This window comes from Neoarius graeffei, chromosome 26, assembly GCF_027579695.1.
Source record: "Neoarius graeffei isolate fNeoGra1 chromosome 26, fNeoGra1.pri, whole genome shotgun sequence".
Taxonomy (NCBI): Eukaryota; Metazoa; Chordata; class Actinopteri; order Siluriformes; family Ariidae; genus Neoarius; species Neoarius graeffei.
Window position 1 is genome coordinate 4,478,376 of NC_083594.1, and position 25,339 is coordinate 4,503,714.

Genomic DNA, 25,339 nt, shown 5'->3' on the forward strand with positions numbered 1-25,339 from the left:
GATACGGTCTAATGTAAACACCACCTTAGGGTCACTGGAGGCCAGATGTGAACGGTGTTAGCAGCCTAGAGGGTCGTTAGGGTGATCTGTGGGACGTTGGCTCTTTCTGCCATCATGTGAGTCATTGAAGTCAGCTGAGTGTTGGTGTGGATGTGTATTCAGTTGTCTGGGAAGTGTGCCAAGGACTGCATTGTAGGCGGTGTCTCAGACCACCGATGGTCATTCCAGGTTGATGAAGGCGGCTTCTTTTACTCCTCTTTCAAACCACCAGTCTTCTCTGGCTAGAATGCATACATTGCAGTCCTGAAACGAGTGTCCTATGTTATTGAGATGAAGATAGACTGCAGAGTCCTGGCCTGAGGAACTGGCTCTCCTATGTTGAGCCATGTGCATGCCCCACTAGTCAGATAGAACTGAAGAAGTCTTTCAGATGATAGGTGAAATGTCTTCAAGGATTCGAAGCAAGTCCAGTCGCCTTCTTTAGCACCTGTGGAAACAGTGATGATGTTTGGCAGGTTGAGGCCTTATGATGACCTGGTTGCTCCATGATCATCACAGGATGCTGGTGAGAACATCATCATGCTCTCTAATGTGAATCTCTAATGGGCGGCACGGTGGTGTAGTGGTTAGCACGGTCGCCTCATAGCAAGAAGGTTCCGGGCTCGAACCCAGAGGCCGGTGAGGGCCTTTCTGTGTGGAGTTTGCATGTTCTCCCCGTGTCTGCGTGGGTTTCCGCCGGGTGCTCCGGTTTCCCCCACAATCCAAAGACATGCAGTTAGGTTGACGTGGGGCGGCCTTGGGCTGAGGTGCCCTTGAGCGAGGTACCGAACCCCTGACCACTCCCCGGGCGCTCTGGTGTGGCTGCCCACTGCTCTGAGTGTGTGCGTGTGTTCACTGCTTCAGATGGGTTAAACACAGAGGATGAATTTCACTGTGCTTGAAGTGTGCATGTGACAAATAAAGGTTTCTTCTTAAAAAGAAAGAGGCGAAGGTTTCTTGGCTTTGAAATAGGCCGCCCTAGAGACACTTCTGGCATTAAAAGGTATAAAAGAAGCGCATGACATAAGGCAAACATCTATGCTGCATCTTAATTAATTTGTTTTTATGTTGTGTTAAAACCACAGAGAAGCGTGTGCTTTGTACTGTCCTCAGATAATTGAGCAAGAGATAAACACTTCGGGGCACATGTTTACATAGGTGTGTCTGAAACCCTTCCTTTTATGAATCATAATCGCAGACTTTCTCCATTGGAATTCCAGGTGTTGCTTTAGTGTTCTGGGCCTGGATGGCTTTGAACAGTGTATCAGAGACGTGATTGGCTTTCATCTGTGGGATATCTGGCTAAGTCCAGGGGGGAATTTGGATCAAGGTTCATCCCAAGGGCTGCTGCAACCTGCATGCCTCCCTCTGTCAATTCAGCATTAATTCCCCCTTATGTTAATCCTCTGTGTGAGATTTTGGCATGGTGCATGCGCAAATCCACACCCACAGGAGGTGTATTCTAGACTAAGCACAAGCCTTGATAGAGTATACAATCCGACAGAATCGGCGGATAAAGGATGACAGATGTCAGGTTTTCGTTTCCCTGAAAAGTAGAGATTAGCATCACAATGCTCTCCAATTTCTTTGCCTAACATCTGCTGATGAGATGTTTGTGTATTTGCCGAAGCTTTGTTTCTCTTTATGCAACAAACACAACAGTGTTTCAGTCTTTGGGTGAAGGATTCTTATTATGTTAACCCAGTTATTAGCACTTGATGCACCCGAAGCACCTGTAAATCATACTTGGATACATACACAGAGAAAAAAACAAAAAAACAAAACACATTTATGCTCTGCTCTTGCAAAAGAATTCATCCTAGTAAGAGTTACTGAGACTGGAGATTATATAGCACAGATTAAAAATAAGCAATCCAAGTACATACGGTGATCTCTGTAATTAGGAAGGTGAATTTGGCTTCCTCTTTGTCCTCTTGGACAAGTGATATTGATCAGCCGGAGCCACAAGCTAAACAGAAATGGTGGGAGGGGTGGTGGGGTGACTCGATAGATCACACTATAAAATGATTAAGAAGAAAGTTGAATTGGAATAAAAATGAAAACTGAATTATTTAACACTGGAGCCACGGTGACAAATGGTGCGAACGGGAGGCGGTACATTAAGAAGACCTGTGGACTCGAGTCCTGGATTGGGATTTGGCTGAAACCTGAAGGAAGATGCAGACCATTAATTTTCTGTGTGAGCCTGGTGGGTCGGGTCTGACAGTTAGCCGTACTGTTTAGCGAAATGAAATGTACGAGAACTGATTGCTTATTTACCAATTTTGCTTGGGATTATGTGAAATTGGGAACGTTTAAGATTACAATGCTTGTGTTTTACTCCTATAACTGCTGTGTGTGTGCGTTTCTTTCCATCTGGGAGCATAGCCATTTTGTCTCACCTAATGTGATTACGAGGATTTGTGGGTGTAGAATGATGAATGAGGAGCAAATCCACAAACAGATGGATTAATGGTTTATCACGGCACCTTTCAGAGTGGCTCTCTGTGTGAGGCTGCTTTTGTTCTGAAAGAACACTCGGTGGTTGGAAGTGGGAATCACCCGAGAGCCTTCTTGGGCGATCCGTTTTGTTGTCTCGTTATACTATAATTGGAATAGGAAACTGAAGAACCATCATAGTTGGTCATTATTTAATGGATAACGCTTAAGGGTTGTTACTCTTGCTGGCCTTCCAGCTTCTATCATCAGACTCCTGCAGCTCATCCAGAATGCTGCAGCTCGCCTGGTCTACAACCTCCCTTGTTCTTCCCATGTCACCCCTCTGCTTGCTGACCTACACTGGCTACCTATCGCAGCTCGCATCAAATTTAAGACATTGGTGCTAGCTTACCAGGCTCTCAAGGGGTTAGGGCCAGCATACCTCCAGATTATGATCTGCCCTTACACGTCAGTCAGATCCATACGCCCCTCCTCCTCTCCGCTCAAGACTGCTGTCTGTCCTGGTTCCCCATTGGTGGAATGACCTTCCCGTTGAGATCGGAACTGCCGACTCCCTGATAGGGTTGGGTATTGAAAGGGTTTCATTCGATACCGGTGCCAAATCGATACTTTCAAAACGGTGCCGGTTCCTAAACGGTATTTAAATCGGTACTTTCAAAAAAAAAAAAGCAGCACACTCACACAGAATTTGTAATGAAGCAATGACTTTTTATTCCTAAGGCAAAGTCCAAGGTCAAATTGAACAACAACAGATTACTTTAAATCCCTTAAATAATAAATAAAAAAGATAAAAGAAAACAAATTCACATTGCACTGTACTTCAACAATTGTACACAACTGTACAGTACATTAACTTATTCTAATGACTAGCAATGCCAGTGCACATGGAACAGGACAATGAAATGCCGACTGTTCCATGAAATGAAAGGCGTAACTAGAAAGACCACAAAATATAAATTCATTTAAAATATCAATTAATTCATTAATTTATTTTGAACATGCCACGTAATGCTGTTCTCATAAACTCCGCATTTAGGACTATCGTTATTCATATGCTAAGCTGTTTTTTGCTACCGACTAAACGGCAACATTTCATAGGCTTACAACCAGAGTTGAACGCATTTAATGCGATTGATTCGTTGCGCCTTCTTAACGTGTACAACACTTGCTCATCAAATATGACTTACCTAACCTGCCAGCCTGACAAACGCATTTTCACACAAGCTGTGAGACTGCATCTGTGCTACTCGAAACATTTACGCCTACATTTAACAATAGGAATTAGCATGTATCAATTGTTTAGCAGTGTTAAAAAAAAATACTCACTTGAAGAGCAAATGCTGCTATTATCATCATCCAGTATGTCCACGCTAGCTGGGCTGGGAGCTCCATCGCTTGGGCTGGGCATAGGGATTCCCACGTTGGATGCTTCCGATGTACTTGCTATAGGGTCACGTTCACGGAGGCGGTCAAAAACGGTGCAAGCTTCGGCCTTTAGATGGATTCCATGTGTGACCAAATGTTTCATTGAATTTGATGTGTTCCCGCTTTTGCACGAAAATGTCCTCAAACGTTTGTTGCACACGGAAGTTTCAGCATCCTTTCTTGTAAAATGTAACCATACTTTGGAACGTTTTGCTTGAGACATCTTGACCTTTCTGCCTGCTGAGTGTGGAGGCCTACTGAATACGGTGCCGCTGTTAACAGTGAACACCAGAGGGCGCAGCTGTGTATTTTGTGGTACCGAAATGAGGCACCGAAATTCATGTTGTATTTCGGACTGATTACTACCGTTGATGTTCACCCCGGTGCCATACCTGTACCGAGTTTCGGTACCCAACCCTACTCCCTGACCACCTTCAAGCACAGACTGAAGACTCACCTCTTCAGGCTGCACCTCTCCCCTGCTTCCCTGCCCACTGTGTAACTGCGTTTCAGTCTTGACCAACCCAGGCTGTGTACGGTCTAGCCTGGGGTTAGCCGTTTTGAGTTCTCTATTTAGTTGTACTTTATATGGTTGGTTTGTTTCCTTGGCTGTTTGAGTATTGGTACTTCAACAAAATATTACACTAGGTATTGCTGTCACTTGTTCAGTTGGCACTAGAACTTTCTTGTCTAGAAGTGTACCTGACTTTTGCACTTGTTGTACGTCGCTCTGGATAAGAGCGTCTGCTACGGTAAATGCCATGTAATGCCATGTAATACTCGAATTACTTTAAATTAATCTCATACGATAAAACACACTTCTATGCTTTAGCCAAGAGTGTTGTGTTTGTTTTATGTTGCTTGATCCCATGCCATGCTCTGTATATGTGCCAGTGTCGCTCTGAAGGGAGACTTGTGTCAAAAATTCATCCAAAAATCCTGCAAATACCTTCCACCTGCATCACATTCAACCCCAAAATATTGCAAGAAATGCCTCCAACTTCATCACGTCACACCCGGGTCTTGTCCTTGCTACCATGCCTGTGCTTTCAGTCGTGTTTTTTTTCCCTTGAAAAATTCCCAGTGTTCTCACTGACTAGAGGTGGTACAGTAATGACTCGCACACTGCAGCAACTTGATAAGTAAAGTCAATTTGTGGTAATTAACAGTGGGTTTCATGGCGGGTGCTCTTTCTGTAGGGAAACAGGGCCTCTTCTTTTTCCTTGCATGCTGTGGAGAAAGAAGCTCTCCCCAACCTGCCTTATGCAGAACAGAGGAACCTCAAGCTGAGACCGAGTTATATTTTTCGGATGGCATCGGGGGGCCTGGCGGATTTTTTCACCACCCACAGCATAACAGATTGAGAAGGACGTCGCTTCGTTTCCGCCTTTCAAAAAATGAATGAATTCCCGTCGAATTTCAGTATCAAGATTTGACTCTTAAAACCTAGACCCTTGCCCTGAGGTCCCCCAGATCTTTAGCTGCCATGGATCAAAGGTTCCAGTAAACATGGACAGCTCCAGGCAGAGTGCTGCAGAAACAGCTCAAGTACCACTCAATGGGAAAGGAGATTCCTACTGGATACTTAGAGCAGGTAGCTTATTCAGACAGAAAATATAATTTTTTTTTTTTTCAGTCAAGGCCAAGTAGCATTGCATTCAACACACACACACACACACACACACACACACACACAGCAACAGCACTGGCCATCCCCCAGACCCCACCAGTGAATAATACTAATCTTTTCATTATGTGGAATTGCTGAGGCAACTGTAACACACTAATTATGGAAACACAACTTTGAGAAATGCCCAGCAGTCGAAGAGGCTCTGTGAATTTCCTCTTAAAATGTATATATTACAAAAGGTTCATGTTTGTACTGTATGTGTGTGTTTGTGTGTGTGCTATGGGATAAAGGTGCATAACAGAATTTTAATGAAGCCTTGAGGTTCTGTAAAGCACAGCAGCAAGGGAATAGGAAAGAGAGAAGCTGATATATAGTAGGAGCATACAGTACTCCTTTACCTCCTGTAGGCATCACCTCTAAAGTTAGTAAGAGTCATCTATATATATATATACACACACACACACGCAGCTTACACATGCCAACATAAATTCCATAATGCAGGTGAATGTAAGAAATATAACATTTATCTCATCTAGACCCCTCTGACACCTTCGCCATCATTACCATGGAACTATAAGCTTCAAATCTGTGTACAGGGACCTATTTATACAAGTGATTAAAGGTTAGACCTCTGAATTAGTTCTTTAACCGAATCTGATTAGAGGTCAAAGGTGCTGGCTGGCTTAAATTCATCACATCTGATTGCACTTAAACTTGAGTGCCAAATCTTTAGTGTCCATAAAAAAAAAAAAAAGACATTCTCATTTTAGACTTGATAATTACATCATGCTTGATGGCCGGCTCTATACATCACTCTAAAAGCTTTAAAGCTTGATTTCAGCCTATTACTGGTCAATAGTCATACCATGAGCCAATATTGGTTGAGAATAAGGGCTGGCGAACAAGAGCTACATATACGCCAGGTAACACTAAATTACAGGGTAAGTACCTGTTATTGTTATAAAAACCTGCTTTAAAAATTAGTCTCTGGAAGAGTTACTGAACTTAAAAGTATCACACATTTACAGCGAGTGTCTATGAGCTCATGTATGTGGAAGAGGGCAGACTGTGCTTTCCTCTGAGTGTCTTACCGTGATGATGCCGTGTGATGCAGCAGTTCGAAAAGACATAATTAACTGACTTCACGTGTCTCTGAGGAAACACGTGTTAGCCTTCATCCACGAACTACAAATAGCGAATATTCTTTATTATTATCCATACAGAACACTTTTTCGATGGAATAAAAACGTGCTCTATTCCCTTCTAACGGGTTTCATTCATTTGGTTCGATAGCATGCAATACTGTTCGCATATCACTTATCCTACGTGTATTGTGTCATTCTACCCAACGGAGAATGAGCGTGCAATATTGTACGTTGTCAAGACGACACGATTGTTAGGGTTTTGCTGGGATTCGAACCTGGCTCGCTGGTGTGGTAATCCAGCAAACCCCCACTAGGCCACCAGGGGGACGACTCAAGTGCAGAGGCGTGAGGCGGAAGTAGAAAAGTATCAAAAAAGTTTATTTACAATATGTACAACCCAAGGGGAAAAAAAACAAAAAGAATAATCCAAAGCTCAGAAGATAAACAGAAATAAAATATCCCAAGGTTCAAAGTCCAAAATCCAAATGAGAAAAGAAGAGGCAAAAACTCAAACGCACAGAAGATCCAAAGGTCAAAACAAAATCCACAAAGTCCAAAAGAAAGAAGCAAAAACCAAGAATACAAAGACACAGGCAAGGTACATGGGACAGAGGGAACTAGCACTAACAGCATAGCATAGGAAAAAGACTCCGTCAAGGTAACAAACAGAGGGGTATTTATACACAAAACAATTAAGGAACAAGGCGGGGCAGGAAACAGGCAATCAAGACAAACACAAAAACACAGTGGCGGCCTCTAGAGGCCAAAATAAACATGACAAGATGGAAATAACAGCGGCCTCTAGAGGCCAAAACAGTCCCAGTCCTAACAACGATGTCACACGTTGGAGATGTAAAACTTCCGCGCTGGCAAACGACTGTGACAATTTGTAAACAAGCATGGCCGCCAGGTTTGCTTCATTAAAAACGTTACATTTTGAGAGAATTTTGGCCGCCAGGTTGTGCCATTGTGCATAGCTGTCAATGTTGATTTTAAAAGTAACGAAGTAAATTACACAGGGAAATGAATACTTAAGTCTGAGTGAAAAATACTCGTGAGTGTGCGTGGAAGAAGAGTCTGGAGACAGAAATCTCAGTTTCTCGGTCGTTAGCCTGTGCTAGTAGCCCTCGGTAGCACTGGCTTGATTGGCTGCTGAATGCAGCACTGGTTGGAAGGTAACTGGAGCAATATCAGAAAGGAGTTCGACAGTGTAAAATTGCAAAGAGTTTGAACATATCATCATCTACAGTGCATAATATCATCAAAAGATTCAGAGAATCTGGAAGAATCTCTGTGCGTAAGGGTCAAGGCCGGAAAACCATACTGGGTGCCCGTGATCTTCGGGCCCTTAGACTTAGGCTCATTTAAAATGGACTGTGGCAAAGTGGAAAACTGTTCTGTGGTCAGACGAATCAAAATTTGAAGTTCTTTATGGAAATCAGGGACGCCGTGTCATTCGGACTAAAGAGGAGAAGGACGACCCAAGTTGTTATCAGCGCTCAGTTCAGAAGCCTGCATCTCTGATGGTATGGGGTTGCATTAGTGCGTGTGGCATGGGCAGCTTACACATCTGGAAAGACACCATCAATGCTGAAAGGTATATCCAGGTTCTAGAGCAACATATGCTCCCATCCAGACGACGTCTCTTTCAGGGAAGACCTTGCATTTTCCAACATGACAATGCCAAACCACATACTGCATCAATTACAGCATCATGGCTGCGTAGAAGAAGGGTCCGGGTACTGAACTGGCCAGCCTGCAGTCCAGATCTTTCACCCATAGAAAACATTTGGCGCAACATAAAACGGAAGAGACGACAAAAAAGACCTAAGACAGTTGAACAACTAGAATCCTACATTAGACAAGAATGGGTTAACATTCCTATCCCTAAACTTGAGCAACTTGTCTCCTCAGTCCCCAGACGTTTACAGACTGTTGTAAAGAGAAAAGGGGATGTCTCACAGTGGGAAACATGGCCTTGTCCCAACTTTTTTGAGATGTGTTGTTGTCATGAAATTTAAAATCACCTAATTTTTCTCTTTAAATGATACATTTTCTCAGTTTACACATTTGATATGTCGTCTATGTTCTATTCCGAATAAAATATGGAATGTTGAAACTTCCACATCATTGCATTCCGTTTTTATTTACAATTTGTACTTTGTCCCAACTTTTTTGGAACCGGGGTTGTAATAATAATAATAATAATAATAATATTGGCTGGCTTTTTTCGTGGTATATCAGATATATTCCATTCAGCTACTCGTCCTCAACTCATTCAATATCATGCTAGCTGAGTGGAATATATCTGATATACCACTCAACGCCAGCCAATATTATTTCATTATCCTATAAAGAAATCAAGTCCACTATTTCCTTGTTAGCTCGACCGGACCACGATGCACTATTTATGCCTTATGGATCTGCTCTGACGCAAGGGATACACGCCAAACACTGCATTATCGTCATTGTTGTTGTTTCTAGATGCTCTGGTACTGTGCATTTGTCCGTCACCCGAATCCACAGGAAAGATCATTTTCAACATACACCATGCTCCAGGATTGTGTTCTATTTTACTGACTAGAAAGTTCTCAAGTGCTCCAACTACTGATGCGTGCGTTTAGATGCATGCACAGCTTCAGGCAAACGGCTTGAAAGCGCATATACTGGAGCCTATACACCAACACAAGTTCTTTTGAAAGCCAAAGTGCTCCAGGCTTTCAGTTTCCATATTTCTTTAAATGCATCCTGTAGATCTTGCCGTTCTGCCTTACCTGAATCATGAATTTTGTGGTTTCCTCTTTTCAATTCGACGAACATCTAAATCTGACCTTCGCACCATAACTTGGTGGTGGACCAGATATGCATTTGTATGCTCTCAGTCTCCTGGCTTGCTGGACATATGTCTCACTTAGCAGAAGAGGTGGGGGGGAGGAGAAAACTAAAACTTGATGGCTCGTTAAGCACAAGCAGCAAACTTCTCCTTCCTTGACAGGTCTTTGCTGGGTCGAACCAGCACCAAGTGACAGGCCAGTTAGCTTCCAGTCTGGAGAAGCTTGTCATGCTGCCAAAGCCTAGTCTGGTACATGGTTTTCAGATCTCATAAATGCTAAGCAGGGATAAGGCAGCTGCTTCGGCTGCTGGACACGGCACCTGTTATCGTCTAAGAGAGATTTCCTCATCCAGAGCATTCCCCTTGGCCTGTCAGCTGGAAGAGACCATGACTCATAAATAAAAAAGTCACAATAACCATGGTCAGATATTATATGATTTTTAAATATAAATATTCTGTAGTGCAAAGAGTCAGACAGAGTTCTTTCCATCCGGTCGAGGACACTGTAGTTCCAGTGCTTGAGGCCAGCCTTGGTGTATGAGAATTAAATCTGGAGTTATCAGATTAAAAGCCTATAGAGCCAGTGCCAAGAAGAAATGTCTGAGTAGCCAGGCTCTAGCTGTCCATCACAGCCTGCATTGAAGACCGGCACCAGTCCAAGGAGACAAAAGAGGATCCCTTTTACCTCTCGTCTCCAACAGCACCTACCCTCCTGCCCTTCCCATCGAGAGCATGACCATCAACTAATAAAAGTGGGTGTAAAAAGGAATTTTAAAAAAAGGGGGAGGAGAGGGGAATGGTTCAGTCAGTGCACCGTTCAGGATGGAAGTGCTCTCAGTCTTTTTTTCCTCCCAATCCGTTTATTTATCTCTCATAAAGTCTCTGTGGTAGTTTACAGCAACCCCTGTAAATGACCCCACTCTCCTTCTCATGCACTCAAAGCATTAAGAATGCACTTTCTCAGTGGCTATGCAACACAGTCAATCAATACCGCATGTCACAAGGCATATGGATAGTACACAGTCTTCATCACAGGAGATGTACGCACTCATCGAGCAGCTTGTTGACAGGCGTGATTCAACATAATGAGATCCGACAGCTTCCTTTACTCCAGCGGCTATGGAAAACTGCAGCATGCCAACAAAATATGCACTTTTTAGTCACACAGGTGCTAACTAAACCTATAAGACTAATACGGCATGGATGGGTTGAAGAATGAAGCATAAATTAATTAATTAACCTACGGTATTAATTAATATTTCTGAGGATGATAAAACAGATCTTTTTTAGTGTTTTGACCTTGTACAAAAATATATGTTATTTACCAGCTGGGTGGTCCGTATCATGAAATACCGTGACCGAGGTCTTGAAAAGTACTGACCAAGGCCCTCTGGGCCGAAGTCAGTATTCAGGGCCGAGGTCACGGTATTTCACCATACGGACCGACCTTAAGATGGTAAATAATATATATTTTTTTTCTTTACCAAATTCTAACAGAAAACGAGAGCGCCCGAAAGGGAAAACCGAGGCGAGCCGCCATTTTGAATCCTCATTCACGGCTGTAATGCAAATGGCTTCCTCTTCGGTATACAAGTGCACTTCCATGGCAGGAAAAAAACTACATTTTGCCGCCTATGTAGTCCCCTATTTATACAAAATTGAGTCATTCAGGATTCAGCCATGTTTTTGCTCGGCGTTAGCAACAGTTACAGGTTTTTAGCTTTGTCCTGAAAAGTTTTCTTTTATTTCTTCTTCCTCAGGGTAGTAAAACTCGCTTTCGCTGTGAACACTGTCGTGATCAATATCCATGATGTAAAATTAATGCTATTCTCCTGAGGAATGTGAAAATAAATGTTGACAAAAATTGCTACGATGTTTGTTGTTGATGTGAATGAGTGAGTCGCAGGATTTGATGAAAATCGCACTGCGAAAAAAATAAGTAAATTTATTTTTTTCGCGGTCCGGTTTCCATCAAATCCTGCGCTCTGATTGGCTGGCGAGCGGGTCCGTATCCTACGATACGGACCCCAGTTACGGACCCCGGTTACAGACCACTGGCGACTCACTCGTTCACATCAACAACAAACATCGTAGCAATTTTTGTCAACATTTATTTTCACATTCCTCAGGAGAATAGCATTACTTTTACAGCATGGATAGCGATAACGACAGTGTTCACAGCGAAAGCGAGTTTTACTACCCTGAGGAAGAAGAAATAAAATAAAACTTTTCAGGAGAAAGCTAAAAACCTGTAACTGTTGCTAACGCTGAGCAAAAACATGGCTGAGTCCTGAATGACTCAATTTTGTATAAATAGGGGACTACATAGGCGGCAAAATGTAGTTTTTTTCCCTGCCATGGAAGTGCACTTGTATACCGAGGAGGAAGCAATTTGCATTACAGCCGTGAATGAGGATTCAAAATTGCGACTCGCCTCGGTTTTCCCTTTTGGGCGCTCTCGTTTTCTGTTAGAATTTGGAAAAGAAAAAAATAAATATATTATTTACCAGCTTAAGGTCGGTCCGTATGGTGAAATACCGTGACCTCGGCCTTGAATACTGACCTCAGCCCAGAGGGCCTCGGTCAGTACTTTCAAGACCTCGGTCACGGTATTTCACGATACGGACCTCCCAGCTGGCAAATAACATATATCTTGCCATTCATTAGGTAGAATTTTAACCGAGCTTATTGGTAAAGGCATGACCATTATTACTACATGACCTAGACCTTGTCTACATTATAAATAAATCTGTGAGTAGGTTGGTGCCTGCTGATTTTTTTTTCCAATAAGGATTCATGTGAAATGTAAGCACAGTCATCACGCTCAAAATTGAAAAACTGAAATGTGTGAAAAACCATTAACATCCCTGACTCCGAACACCACATACATTTCGAATGCTTGACAACGTGCCAATCTAAAGCCATTTGTCAACAACCACAGAGGGAAAAGGCTTCTTTTCAACACTGCCAGAGTCTCTGTGGTGTTGTTATTTTTGTCCAAAGGGCATCGCTGCATTTGTGCACTCTCCAAAAGGCCACTGGGCAGAATGATGGAGGTGAGGATAATAATTAATTGGATTCAACCGCCGCCAATCACAGCACGCTTTACTACGGACTGCATTTTTAGATATACTACAGCGCTGGCTGCATGGGAGGATGACAATACTGTGCTTTAACCCATTAATTAAAGGCGTTTACTCAGAACCATGTGTGATGGCTCCAGCCACACAGGATAACATCATCCCATTTTCTACCTTTACACTGTATTAGTTTGCTGCACAGTTTATCATTTACAGTCATCGATATGATCATACTCAACTGACAACAGTTTTTGATTTACAGTTTATTTGCTCTAACCTTACCTTGTTTTATATGGAGTGCACACATTGCGAAAGCTGTTTTGTTTGTCACTAATCACGTGTTTCTTTGTTTGAGCTTTCTTTGAGTTACCTTGAGCATTGGGGGCAGTCCCTTCCTGGTTGGGCAAAAGGCGTGGCTAAGGGCTGAGGAGACCTAAATCTTGGAGCCTGCTCATTAGGCCATACCACGTCTCACCATACCGCAAGTTGGCCTAGTGGTTCACGTATCCACCTCTTGATTGGGAGATCGCAAGTTCTACTTGTGGTCGGGTCATACCAAAGACCATCATCAAAATGGTACCTACTGCCATCTGGCAAGGCATGCTGCAATACAGATGCGAGAGGGGAGTCAAACTCTCGCGGTTACCAGAGGACCAGCTCCCCACTATAACCCTAGCTGTACAGGCGAGAGGCTGAGGGTTATGGAAACGGAGATCAGCGCTGCCCAATGGGCCTGGTTAGTACTGGGACGGGAGACTGCCTAGGAAGACCAGGCAGTCTCACCATATGCCCGAGGGAGATTTTGGCTTTAGTTAGTTTTGCTTGTCTGGGGAAGCCATGGCCTAATGGTTAGAGAAGCAGCTTTGGGACCACAAGGTCACTGGTTTAATTCCCTTGACCAGCAGGAATGGCTGAAGTGCCCTTGAGCAAGGCACCTAATCCCCAACTGCTCTCCAGGCTGCTCTGGGTCTGTTGTATGTTGCTCTGGATAAGAGCATCTGCTAAATTAAATTAATGTAATGTAATGCTTTATATCTGTTTGTTGTCAGTGTTTTTTTTTACCCCTACAGTGTTATTTGGTTTGGCCAAGCCACTATACATATTCCCTTTTGTCTCATTGTGTCAGGTCAGATTTTGTTCAGTTAGCGTCATGTTAGATGTTTGTGTTTCAAGTCAAGTTATATTTTGTTGATCTCTTTTATAAGCCTAGTTATTATTCATTTTAGTCTTTGTAAACTTTTTTAAAGGTCCCATGGCATCGTTTTTTCATTAATTGTGCGGTGGTCTCTAGTATGAATGAATGCCCTGTGAGCCGGTTTTGGTGAAAAAAATGCTGTGGTTCTCCTGTTTCAGGCTGTTCTAGTTTGGTGGAGGAGCGGGTGGCGGGAGAGCGACAGGATTTCAGCTATCATTAATATTCATGACATGTAAACGTGTTACCTCTGATTGGCTAACAGCACTGTGACGCTACCTTCAGTGGGTCAGAACAAGCGGATGTGGGTGTCTTACTATGGCGTTAGAGAAGGAACAAACCGCGAAGGGAAAAATATTGCGCGCTGACGTCATTAAGGTGCGACGCGAGGAAATAAAATAAATTCAACAAATGTTTGGGTTTTTACTGAACAAACAAACAAATAAAATGAACGAGTGACTTAAAAAAAAAAAGAATGTGGGTGTCTTTGTAAAAACTGTTTTGATTGGCTATTATAACAGAGCATGCTGCATGCTTTTTGGTTTTGTAGCGCAGAGTACCTGGCTAACTGCAGGAAGCGGTTAGCTGCACAGCTAATGTAGCCATTGCAAGGCTAACGTGGCACCGATTTTAAAACACGGCAAAACGACTTAACAGTTATACACTTACTTGTTCGGTGTTTGTGGCTGATGCGGCAGGGATGCTTGGTACGGACCCAGGCTTCAGTGACAGTTGATGTGCAAAACCTGCCCTGTACTGTCCCAAGTTGTGGAAACATTCCTCAGGAAAATGCTTCTGACAAACATACACCGTCTTAGGTAGACTCGACGGCGTATTATTGGAGTAAATAAAATTAAGCCACTGCGTCTTCAGGGGCTCTCCCGTCGGCAGTAAAAACAGACTCCTTTCTGTGTTGTCACATCCATGTACAGCGCAACTTCCATGTTTGGTGGCAACTTTTGAGCTGGGCGGGCAATCCATACAGTGGGTGGGAATCCAGAGGGGGGGCGTGGGGATCATCTCCCTTGCTGACGTAGTAAAGGGAAGAGCCTATCAACGCGCCATTTTGACGCGCCATTCTCAAATGTTGACAAAGGGTGGGCATAGTTTGGTTTACACATTATGAAATTTCTAGCCACTGGGGTGACTTAAAAAGGTCAGAGGAACTCATTTTAACGTTAAAAAACCTCAGAAAGTGAAAATTTCATGCCATGGGACCTTTAAAAAGGTAAATAAAACCCTGCCTTTTGAACCAAAAACCTCCTGTGTCCTCTTGCCTTGCTCTTTGGTCCCTTATACCATGCAACAACAACAACAACCACCACCACGCTACAGAATCATGCTTTAAAAGCCCTCACCTATTTTCCTAACCTATTTTCTTAACACCTTCCCAATCACTAAATATATGCAGACTTATAATATACACTAATGCAAGCTCAGTGTTTTTTTTTCTTCTTGTACAAACGCATTTGGTAAATAAAGCGATAGTCCATTCCAGTGCTGTGTGCTGGCAGAAAAGTCTCACCTAGCGATTCAATTCAACAGGGAGAACTCTATCCCTCTGGCCCTGAATAATTTTATACCTGAGTTACCACAAGCCACTGAGAAAAAAAAAGACTTAGGATGTAGAGATGCAGAGAGAGAATGACGGAGGGATATAATGGAAATCAGGAGGAATAACATGGACCCCGGTTGATATGATATGATGCTGTCCAGCTCATACCTTCATATCTGTCAAGCTGATCATCCTACAAGGTCAAGCAAAGACTAATGAAGAAATACGGCTCATTAATAAACACACATAATACTACATACATATTTTATATTTTATATATATATATATATATATATATATATATATATATATATAGAGAGAGAGAGAGAGAGAGAGAGAGAGAGAGAGAGAGAGCGCTTGTTGTAGATGTTGTGTTATGCTCTAAATGTGATTGACTGCAGAGATGTAGGACGTGCGAAACGTTTTATTTTCATCTGTTACCATGGAGTCTGCAGCGCTCTGCAGAAGTCCATGCACAAACGTATAAACACGAAGTCTTTCTCATCTAACGTATCAGCGGTTGCTTGTAAAAAATCCCTCCACATCTGTCGTTGAAACTCCAGCTTCATTACCAAAAGCTGACAGCAGCATTTCCTCACATTACTATTCTATAATCATGATTCTGGCGCCGTCACAAATCAGCCCAAAGGTTCCCTTTTCGCCACAACAAAGTGACCTGACCTTACGTTTTTCTCCTACAGAGACTCCACCAATTCCACAAACATTTCCTTTTCCAAAGTCCTCAACTGCAGTAACTTAGCTGATATATTCAAGATCTGAAACACTGAGAGCTTTTTGAACATGAGAAAAAAAAGTGGAAAAGAGAAAGAACTTGCAGTCCGCAGAAAATGATCAAAAATAAATGTTCAAAAATTAAGAAGGCTGTCTGCAATTCTACCATAATGAATAAAATCAACCTAATCAGCATCATTATAATCCCTAAAAGGCAGCTGCAATCCCTCAGATCCAAGGACAACGTTTAATCCAGTCGAGAGCATGGGCAATTAAAAGCCGGATCAAAAGTCAGGTCAGGTTTGGATATACGCATCCGGCCGTTCATTAAGTTCTTCGGGTTTGTCGTCTCTTTAAATGCATATCTAGTAAGTTTTTTTTTAATTCTTCATAACCCAGTGGAATCTCCTTTAAGGTCACACTGACCATGTGTTTATATGATCTGTTTAAGTTCAGCTTGTCTGCTACACGAGATGTTTGGATAATCCGAATCCAAAATTCAACCCCGCAAGTCGTAGCCAGCGTCACAAGCCAGAGGTCTGCTTAGACAAACAGCGGCTAAATTTCCCAGCATGCCCCATGACACCAGTCGGCTGGCAGCATCTGCTTCTTTTGATTACGTGAAGAGAAGTGCAGGCAGGACAGAAAAGAAAAGGACCCAAAGGACAGGGCCGGTGACAGGCCGTATTAAGGCCGAGCAGCCACTTTTACTGGTGATGACCACAGGGGTAATTCTGGAGCAGAAGTGCTGATGTCTGGATTATTTCTGACTGGGGTGAATATGAGGAAAACGCAAATGGAAAGCGTGAATGGGAAAGGAGGAAAACGCTTTGAAAAATTTAAACAAAATCAGCTACACCTCAGGGGGCTGAGTGGAGGAATGAAGGACGGAGACTGTCCTTTACTCAGTTCTTCACAAAGCTGTTTCTTCAAGTACAAGTCAGGAATACACCCGGGACGGGACGCTGTTTCATCACAGGGCATCAGGCACACTCTCTCTCGTACTTTTTCTTTCTTATTTTCTTTCAAAGTTTCTTTCTATTTCTTTCATTTCTTTCTTTCTTTCTAATTCTCTTTCTTACCTTCTGTTTCTTTCTTACTTTCTCATCTCTATCCCAGCTGACTACGGGCGAAAGGCGGGGTACACCCTGGACAAGTCGCCAGGTCATCACAGGGCTGACACATAGACACAGACAACCATTCACACTCACATTCACACCTACGCTCAATTTAGAGTCACCAGTTAACCTAACCTGCATGTCTTTGGACTGTGGGGGAAACCGGAGCACCCGGAGGAAACCCACGCGGACACGGGGAGAACATGCAAACTCCGCACAGAAAGGCCCTCGCCGGCCACGGGGCTCGAACCCAGGACCTTCTTGCTGTGAGGCAACAGCGCTAACCACTACACCACCGTGCTGCCCATCTTACTTTCTCTTTCTTTTTTGTTCTTACTTACTTTCTATTTTATTCTTTCTTTCTGTCTGTCTTTCTTATCTCCTATTTCTGACTTTCTTTTTCTTTCTTTCTTTCTATTTTGTTCTGACTTACTTTGTCTCTTTCTTTCCTTCCATGGGTGGCACGGTGGTGTAGTGGTTAGCATGGTCACCTCACAGCAAGAAGGTACGGGTTCAAGCCCCGTGGCCGGCGAGGGCCTTTCTGTGTGGAGTTTGCATGTTCTCCCCGTGTCCGCGTGGGTTTCCTCCGGGTGCTCCGGTTTCCCCCACAGTCCAAAGACATGCAGGTTAGGTTAACTGGTGACTCTAAATTGAGCGTAGGTGTGAATGTGAGTGTGAATGGTTGTCTGTGTCTATGTGTCAGCCCTGTGATGACCTGGCGACTTGTCCAGGGTGTACCCCGCCTTTCGCCCGTAGTCAGCTGGGATAGGCTCCAGCTCACCCGCGACCCTGTACAGGATAAGCAGCTACAGATAATGGATGGAATTCTTTCTTTCTTTCCATTTCATACTTTCTTTCTTCTTCAGAAAGAGGTTTATTCAAGTACAAGTCAGGAATACACCCGGGACGGGATGCTGTTTCATCACAGGGCATCACGCACACACTTTCACATACTCCCAAAAGAATTCTGACCAATCCTGCACAATAAATGAGTTGGGTCTATTAAAGTTAAACCACAGTGACCATGACCATGACCACACTGTTACTGAAAATAAATGAATGTGTCGTTTTACAATAAACACGCTTGATCCACACTCAAAGAGCATTTCATCATTAGTCCAGGCTGGCTATAAAAACAAAATATTCATTCCTGTAACCATACTGTACCAGTGTGCACCTTTACATCCTCAGAATATGAGGAACATCCATTTCCACTGTGTTTGATTACAAAACGTGTGTTAATATAAAGACAGTCACTTCTCATCTCATTATCTCTAGCCGCTTTATCCTTCTACAGGGTCACAGGCAAGCTGGAGCCTATCCCAGCTGACTACGGGCGAAAGGCGGGGTACACCCTGGACAAGTCGCCAGGTCATCACAGGGCTGACACATAGACACAGACAACCATTCACACTCACATTCACACCTACGCTCAATTTAGAGTCACCTGTTAACCTAACCTGCATGTCTTTGGACTGTGGGGGAAACCGGAGCACCCGGAGGAAACCCACGCGGACACGGGGAGAACATGCAAACTCCACACAGAAAGGCCCTCGCCGGCCACGGGGCTCAAACCCGTACCTTCTTGCTGTGAGGCGACAGCACTAACCACTACACCACCGTGCCGCCCCACAGTCACTTCTGCACTCACTAATTTTGAATTTTAGCATTATGGAATTCAGAAAAGAGTTTATTTGCCCTTATTTGAGTTACGAAAGCCTTCTTGGCAGCTCAAACACAGTAACTCAGATAATCACTTTTTAAAATCGTGGTAAGCAGAAAAGCATCTCAGCATGCAACAGCAGAAGAACACATTGGGTTCCACTCCTGCAGCCAAAAACAGGGATCTTAGAATCAAGAACAAGTTCCTATTAAAGTGGCCGGTGAGCGTAATTATGTGTGATTTCACACTACTAGGATATTTGTAAATGCAGCAGAAGTCACGGAAATATAAAGCTCCAAACAGCCTAATGCATCCAGGGCTTTTTTTTTTTAAAGAATAAACCTTAACATTTTTTGCCGTCTCCTTTTTATTTTGGGCGTGTCAAGGTTAGGTAAGGTAATACAATGTAATTAAATGCACACTTTAAAAGACCATCCTGTATCATTAAGCGTCCTCGGTGTACCAGCAGACGTCCCCATGTGAACTGGGGCGTTGTGTGTACACGGATGAGCGGATTATGATTTCCATCGTTCGCCTGACAACCTCCTGATGGCCCTCTGTCCCTGAGAATCATCTCTCTGAAGGTGTGAAATGGATATTCAACCTTTTCTCACTGAAACCAGCAACAACATGACCTCCAGCATAGAAACATGAATTTAAGGGAATAGAAAAAGGGCAAATGTCTGAAGAATGTGTTCCTGTACCCCATTGCTGCTCTCTCTCTCTCTCTCTCTCTCTGTCACACACAGGCTTTGCAGAGATTGCGATAGGCAGGAATGAAAAAATAGCAATGGAGTTGAAGGACGTTTTGTCAATAAGTAATAACCACACTGTATTAGCGGCATATTTAGGCATGAGAATCCCGTTAAATTGATTTTAAGTAAAATCATTTAGAGAGGCATGCCTCGGAATGCACAATGTGTGTAGATCTGAGATTTGCCCTGGTTTAAAGTTTGTGTACTTTATCTCAACCTTGTGAGGAAGAGGACCGTCACGTTCTTCATCCTACACGCCGCTATGAACTCATAGTTAGAATGCGGCTGCGATATCGCTACGAATTTAAAGGTCTCTTTACCTCCCGGCCTCCTTTAGATGAGCTGATCAGTGTAACAGTGCCATGTGTTGTGGGGTTTTCTTACAAAGCTGTGGATAAGGAACTCAGTGGTGACCTTTTCATGTTTATCCACTGATCATTCGCTCAAGACTGCAGATGGGACGCGTGAATACGAAGTGCCTCATGTTACACTGAATCTGAAGCAGAGAATAAACGCAGACTTCACCATTCATATTTTCTTTCTTTCTTTCTTTCTTTCTTTCTTTCTTTCTTTCTTTCTTTCTATTTTTTACTTTCTATTTCTTTTTCTTTCTAATATTTCATTTCTTTCTTATATTTTATTCTTACTTTATATTTCTTTCTTTCTTTCTTTCTTTCTTTCTTTCTTTCTTTCTTTCTTTCTTTCTTTCTAATATGTTATTTCTTTCTTATATTTCTTATATTTTATTCTTACTTTATTTCTTTTTTACTTTCTATTTCTTTATTTCTTTCTTTTGATTTCTTATTGGGCGGCACGGTGGTGTAGTGGTTAGCACTGTCGCCTCACAGCAAGAAGGTCCAGGTTCGAGCCCCGTGGCCGGCGAGGGCCTTTCTGTGTGGAGTTTGCATGTTCTCCCCGTGTCCGCGTGGGTTTCCTCCGGGTGCTCCGGTTTCCCCCACAGTCCAAAGACATGCAGGTTAGGTTAACTGGTGACTCTAAATTGACCGTAGGTGTGAATGTGAATGGTTGTCTGTGTCTATGTGTCAGCCCTGTGATGACCTGGCGACTTGTCCAGGGTGTACCCCGCCTTTCGCCCGTAGTCAGCTGGGATAGGCTCCAGCTTGCCTGCGACCCTGTAGAACAGGGTAAAGTGGCTACAGATAATGAGATGAGATGATTTCTTATTTTCTACATCTTTGAATTTCTCTCCTTTTTTACTTTCTATTTCTTTCTTTCTCTGTCATTCTTTCTTATATTTTATTCTTACTTTCTGTCTTTTTTTACTTTCTATTTCTATCTTTCTTTTTCTTAGTTTGTCTTTCCTTTTTTCTTTCTTACTTTCTATTTATTTATTTCTTATAATATTCTTACTTCTTTCTTTCTTTTTTACTTTCTATTTCTCTTTCTTTTTCTTTCCTTTTTTCTTTCTTTCTTACTTTCTATTTATTTATTTCTTATATTTTATTCTTACTTTTCTTTCACTTTCTATTTTTTTCTTTCTTTCTATTTCTTTCTTTTTTATTTTCTTTCTTACTTTGTCTTTCTTATATTTTATTCTTATATTCTTCTTCTTTCTTTCTTTTTTACTTTCTATTTCTTTCCTTCTTTCTTTCTTTACTTTCTATTTCTTTCTTTCTCTTTCTTATATTTTATTCTTACTTTCTATATCTTTCTTTCTTTCGTACTTTCTATTTCTTTCATTCCATTTCTTTGTTACTTTCTATTTCTTTCTTTAATAAAAAAAGCAACGCAAATATGTGAAACTTCTTCCCTTTCTGATATCTAATGTCTCTTTCTCAAGCCAGTCTCACTTCCTCAGCACCTTTTATATGTTGAATATGAATGGTCAGGTATAATTACACATCTAATCATACAGCATGAAGACAAACTCTATGTTCTCAACATGTTTAAATAAGCGGTAAAACTATGTACTCCATATCGTCCTTATTGAAACGGCGTAGGCAGATGCGGGTGGAGTTAAACTCTGTTGTATGCAGAACACGGTGTACAGAGCATTCAAGTGCGTCAGTGTTTGATATGGTGTGATGATATGACTGTATTTTAGTGCCAAGTTGAATGTGAAAGTTGTTTTTTTTTTCTACGAGACTGGGTAGAGTTTTTTCATGCATCAGAACACTGTGAGCCAGTTAACGACCCCTGCTCTAAAGTTTACAGTGCCTTCCTCCTACTGCTGCGATAATGTGTTTCCTATCAAGGCTTCCAATAGGGTGTGTGGTACCAAAAATACACTTCTGTAGGTATTTAAAATTAACAGCAGGAGACGTAAAGCTTGCGACGGTGAAAGATGGGACAAAGGAAAAAGAGATAATGACAGGAATTGACTTTTCACTGTTGCCCATTCCTCCATCCTCCATTATCGCTATGTTGTTTTTTTTTTCCCCTTGCGGATTTCATTTTTAGCATGGTCATTCTGGAATTAATATATTTTTTTCCGACTTAATAGACATCCGTATCATTACCCTCGATAAGCACCGTTTCCCAACGGCGCCGTGTTGCTGAGAGAGCTCCTATATGGACAGACTTTTCAAAGTCAGATTTAAAGGGACTGGAAATATCTTGTCAGATATAGATCAAGAGTTAAACTGTTCTTTTCTCATCCCTTTCTCCTCGTCGACTGAGTTACAGCCGGGATATCGGTTTTATCAGCTGCATGGAAGGAAAGAGGAGCCTTAACCTGAACCGAGCTTGTTTATGTGCGGACAGACCCTGCAGCAGAAGTCTCATTATATCGAACCCTTAGTTGTTGGAATTGTGGCATTGAGGAGAAGCCGGTGGCGAGGAGATGGAGGGGAGCCAATACCTTTCAAGACTTTTGCTCATTAAGAACTCTCCTGATAGCTTCTACAAGAGTCTTGAGTTCACTGGACATAGCGAAGGCCAATGAACATACTGAGACAGAGAGCTTTACAGCTTTCTTTCTGTCTTTTTAAGTATATTCTCTTTTAATAGTCAAATCAAAATGGTTCTCCTCAAAGCACATGGTCGATTGAAACACTTCAAAACGTGAAGCATGGGCTTTCCACGGAGAACTGCGCTGATCTGGACTGTTCAGTCGATCTGAATTATTAAAGCGCACTGTACAATCCAAGGTGCTCTTCGTACACTTTCATCGCTACTAAGACCACCTTCTGCCTCTTCTGTTTGATCTTGCAGGGGGATTATTTGCCTTCGCCGTGTGGCATTCCTGGGAGAAGAAATGAAGAATGGAGAGGAGATAGTAATCACAGCAGAAGCGAAGGCTGAGAATGGAGGTCATCTCACTGGAGCGTATCGGACGCTGAAACCAGCTGGTTTGAGCCCAACTGGAGGGCCCGGCTTCAATACACGCAAGGAAATTATCACGCCAACGCTCACCTTGAATCTTCTTTAGCTATTGCTTGCCGTCGCTATGTATAGGGCTGCCGTGTATCATCAGTCAAGCGACAATGACATACTGTATGCGCAAAAAGAAAAGCGATGGTTTCTGAGTAAATGAAAAACATTAGAAAATGCTGAAGCAGTGTCCTAACTGACTAATAGTGTTAAATTTATAGTCGTAAGCATTTCTCTGACAAACTTCTTTCTTTTTCCAACTGCTTTTTCAATCCTTCTCGACTTATGAAGAATAGAAAACATGCATAAGGAACCACCTTCATGAACATAAAACTAAAAGCCATGTGATCCACAAAGACTTCTGATGCACAAAGACAGCACTCCTGCACTCGGAGATCAATGTGCACTTTCAACTATACGCCGCAAATAAACTTTTCTCTGCAAAATGACAAAGAATCACTGTTTTTTGTTGTCTTTCTTAAGTCGTGACATTGAAATGCAGATGAAGTTGAACAAAGAGCGAGGCGAAAGCATGTCTAGTTTGAGAGCGTGCCTTACTAAAGATGCTGTCTCAGTTGTTTGCAAGAAGTTTGATGGAAAGGATTATTGACAGGTCAAACAAAGTTAGATTCTGATGCTTGTTTTTGGGTTGACATCAGAGGCAACTGCTCCAAGACTACAAGGGAAGCCCAGCTTCCTGTGAGATGTCATGAAAGGTTCTTCTGTTAAATATGTATTTACACGACTTAACTCTGTTCTTCCAAATCGATATTTTGTGCTAGGAAGTGCTCAGCTTTACGGCTAGTTTGTTCAGCAGTTTTTTCTTGCTGGTCGTCATAATCTGATAACATGATTTTTTTCCCCCCTGTAGAAGCCTGTGGAAGCATGACCCATCAAAAACCCATTGATGCTCAGCGTCTCTGTGGTTTAATGCCACTACGGGATACATTTTGATCTTTGCAGCAAAGCGAGACATTTATTGGACAATATGCTTTTAAAACGTAATTTCCAGACGCCCAGCTTCACTGGGGATCTGTGGAGAGTCGGTAACAGTAAGGTGGGACTGGACGCTGGGGTTCTCTATGATGACTGGAGGATCTCTCAAATCTCTGTTGAATGTCATGTGACTGACAGCGTTTTAAAATTAGACGTCGCATCAATCGGAGGGATTCAAGTGAAGTCGTGAGACTAGTTTTATTTTGCATATACTGTAAATAAAATAAAAATTGTAAAGATAGAGTTTGTTACTTGCTTTCGTTTTGACTGCTTATTTTAAGCCAGGTAATAGAGGGGAAATCTAGCCAGCTAGCTAGCTGTGCAAAATGGCCAACGTTGCTAATGTTGTCGACCTGATTTTGATGCTCTTCCTTACGTGGAGAGGCTCAAAATTAAACAACAGGCCAGATCAACGCCCAAGATCGATTTAATTCAAAAGTCAGGGAGACACAATCGCTCATTTTAGCTGTCTTGGTATGACAAAGTCAACTGGTTAACTACGCAAGGGCGTAGCTGGGGGGTGGGTGGGTCCTGGGGTGCCTGTGACCCCCCCTTTGTCAGACCATACATTTTTTCAATAGCCACATAAGAATATCAGAAAAGCACCCACTGTAATTTTTCTAACTTTTTTTTTTAAACTAGATTGTCACTTCAGCCTCACTAGGGTTTCTATAACCTTGTATGGACTTCCTGTGGTTTGGGTGCGAAAACCCAGTTCTGCACAAGCACAACACGATCGCACTAGAAAGCATGGTCAAGCTGCCAGTGTAGCTGCAGTCTTTTTAGTTGCGAATTACGAGTATTTCCTTTTGTGTTAATAATTCGCCATGTCAAAACAAGCAGAACTTTCCTCCTTCTTTTGACGTGAAGAGAGATACGCAATTTATTATATATATTTTTTCCATCAAAGTTGCATTTTGTGGCTTCAAAGCTAAGTTTTAGTCCCGTTTCTAGAACGCAACATCAAGAAAACGTGGAAGAAACAGCAATAATGGAAGAGCCAGTTTCTAAGCGACCTAAAACTAGCAATGGTAATTATTTTTTATTACATAATGTACTTAGGCTGCCAGTCAGTGTGTGACCCCTCCCCTTTGAAAAATCCTAGCTACGCCCCTGCTACGAGGGCTTTGACCAAGAGAACGTCCTGTTGGCCTTGTCTCTTAAAGAGGCCGTCCCAGGGATGGATTACTTGGTCAAAACTGGGTTTTGGAGATTTGGCCAACTTTGACAGGCATGAGAAAAGTGAGGAACACTTGAGTTCATGTGCACGCTTAAGTTTACTTGGCAGAGTCGGAGTAGAACATGGCAGAATTCACATATAAATAACAACAAATTGACAAATAATTGAAAATTTTATTATGTACACCTAAAACTGAGCTTCCC

At 42.4% G+C, this 25,339-nt stretch overlaps 1 protein-coding gene across 1 annotated transcript in view; it reads right to left on the reverse strand.

Moving 5' to 3' along the window:
• Positions 1-25,339, reverse strand: part of LOC132874328 (calmodulin-binding transcription activator 1-like) — a 499,951-nt gene that overhangs the window by 441,350 nt on the left and 33,262 nt on the right. The window lies entirely within an intron of this gene.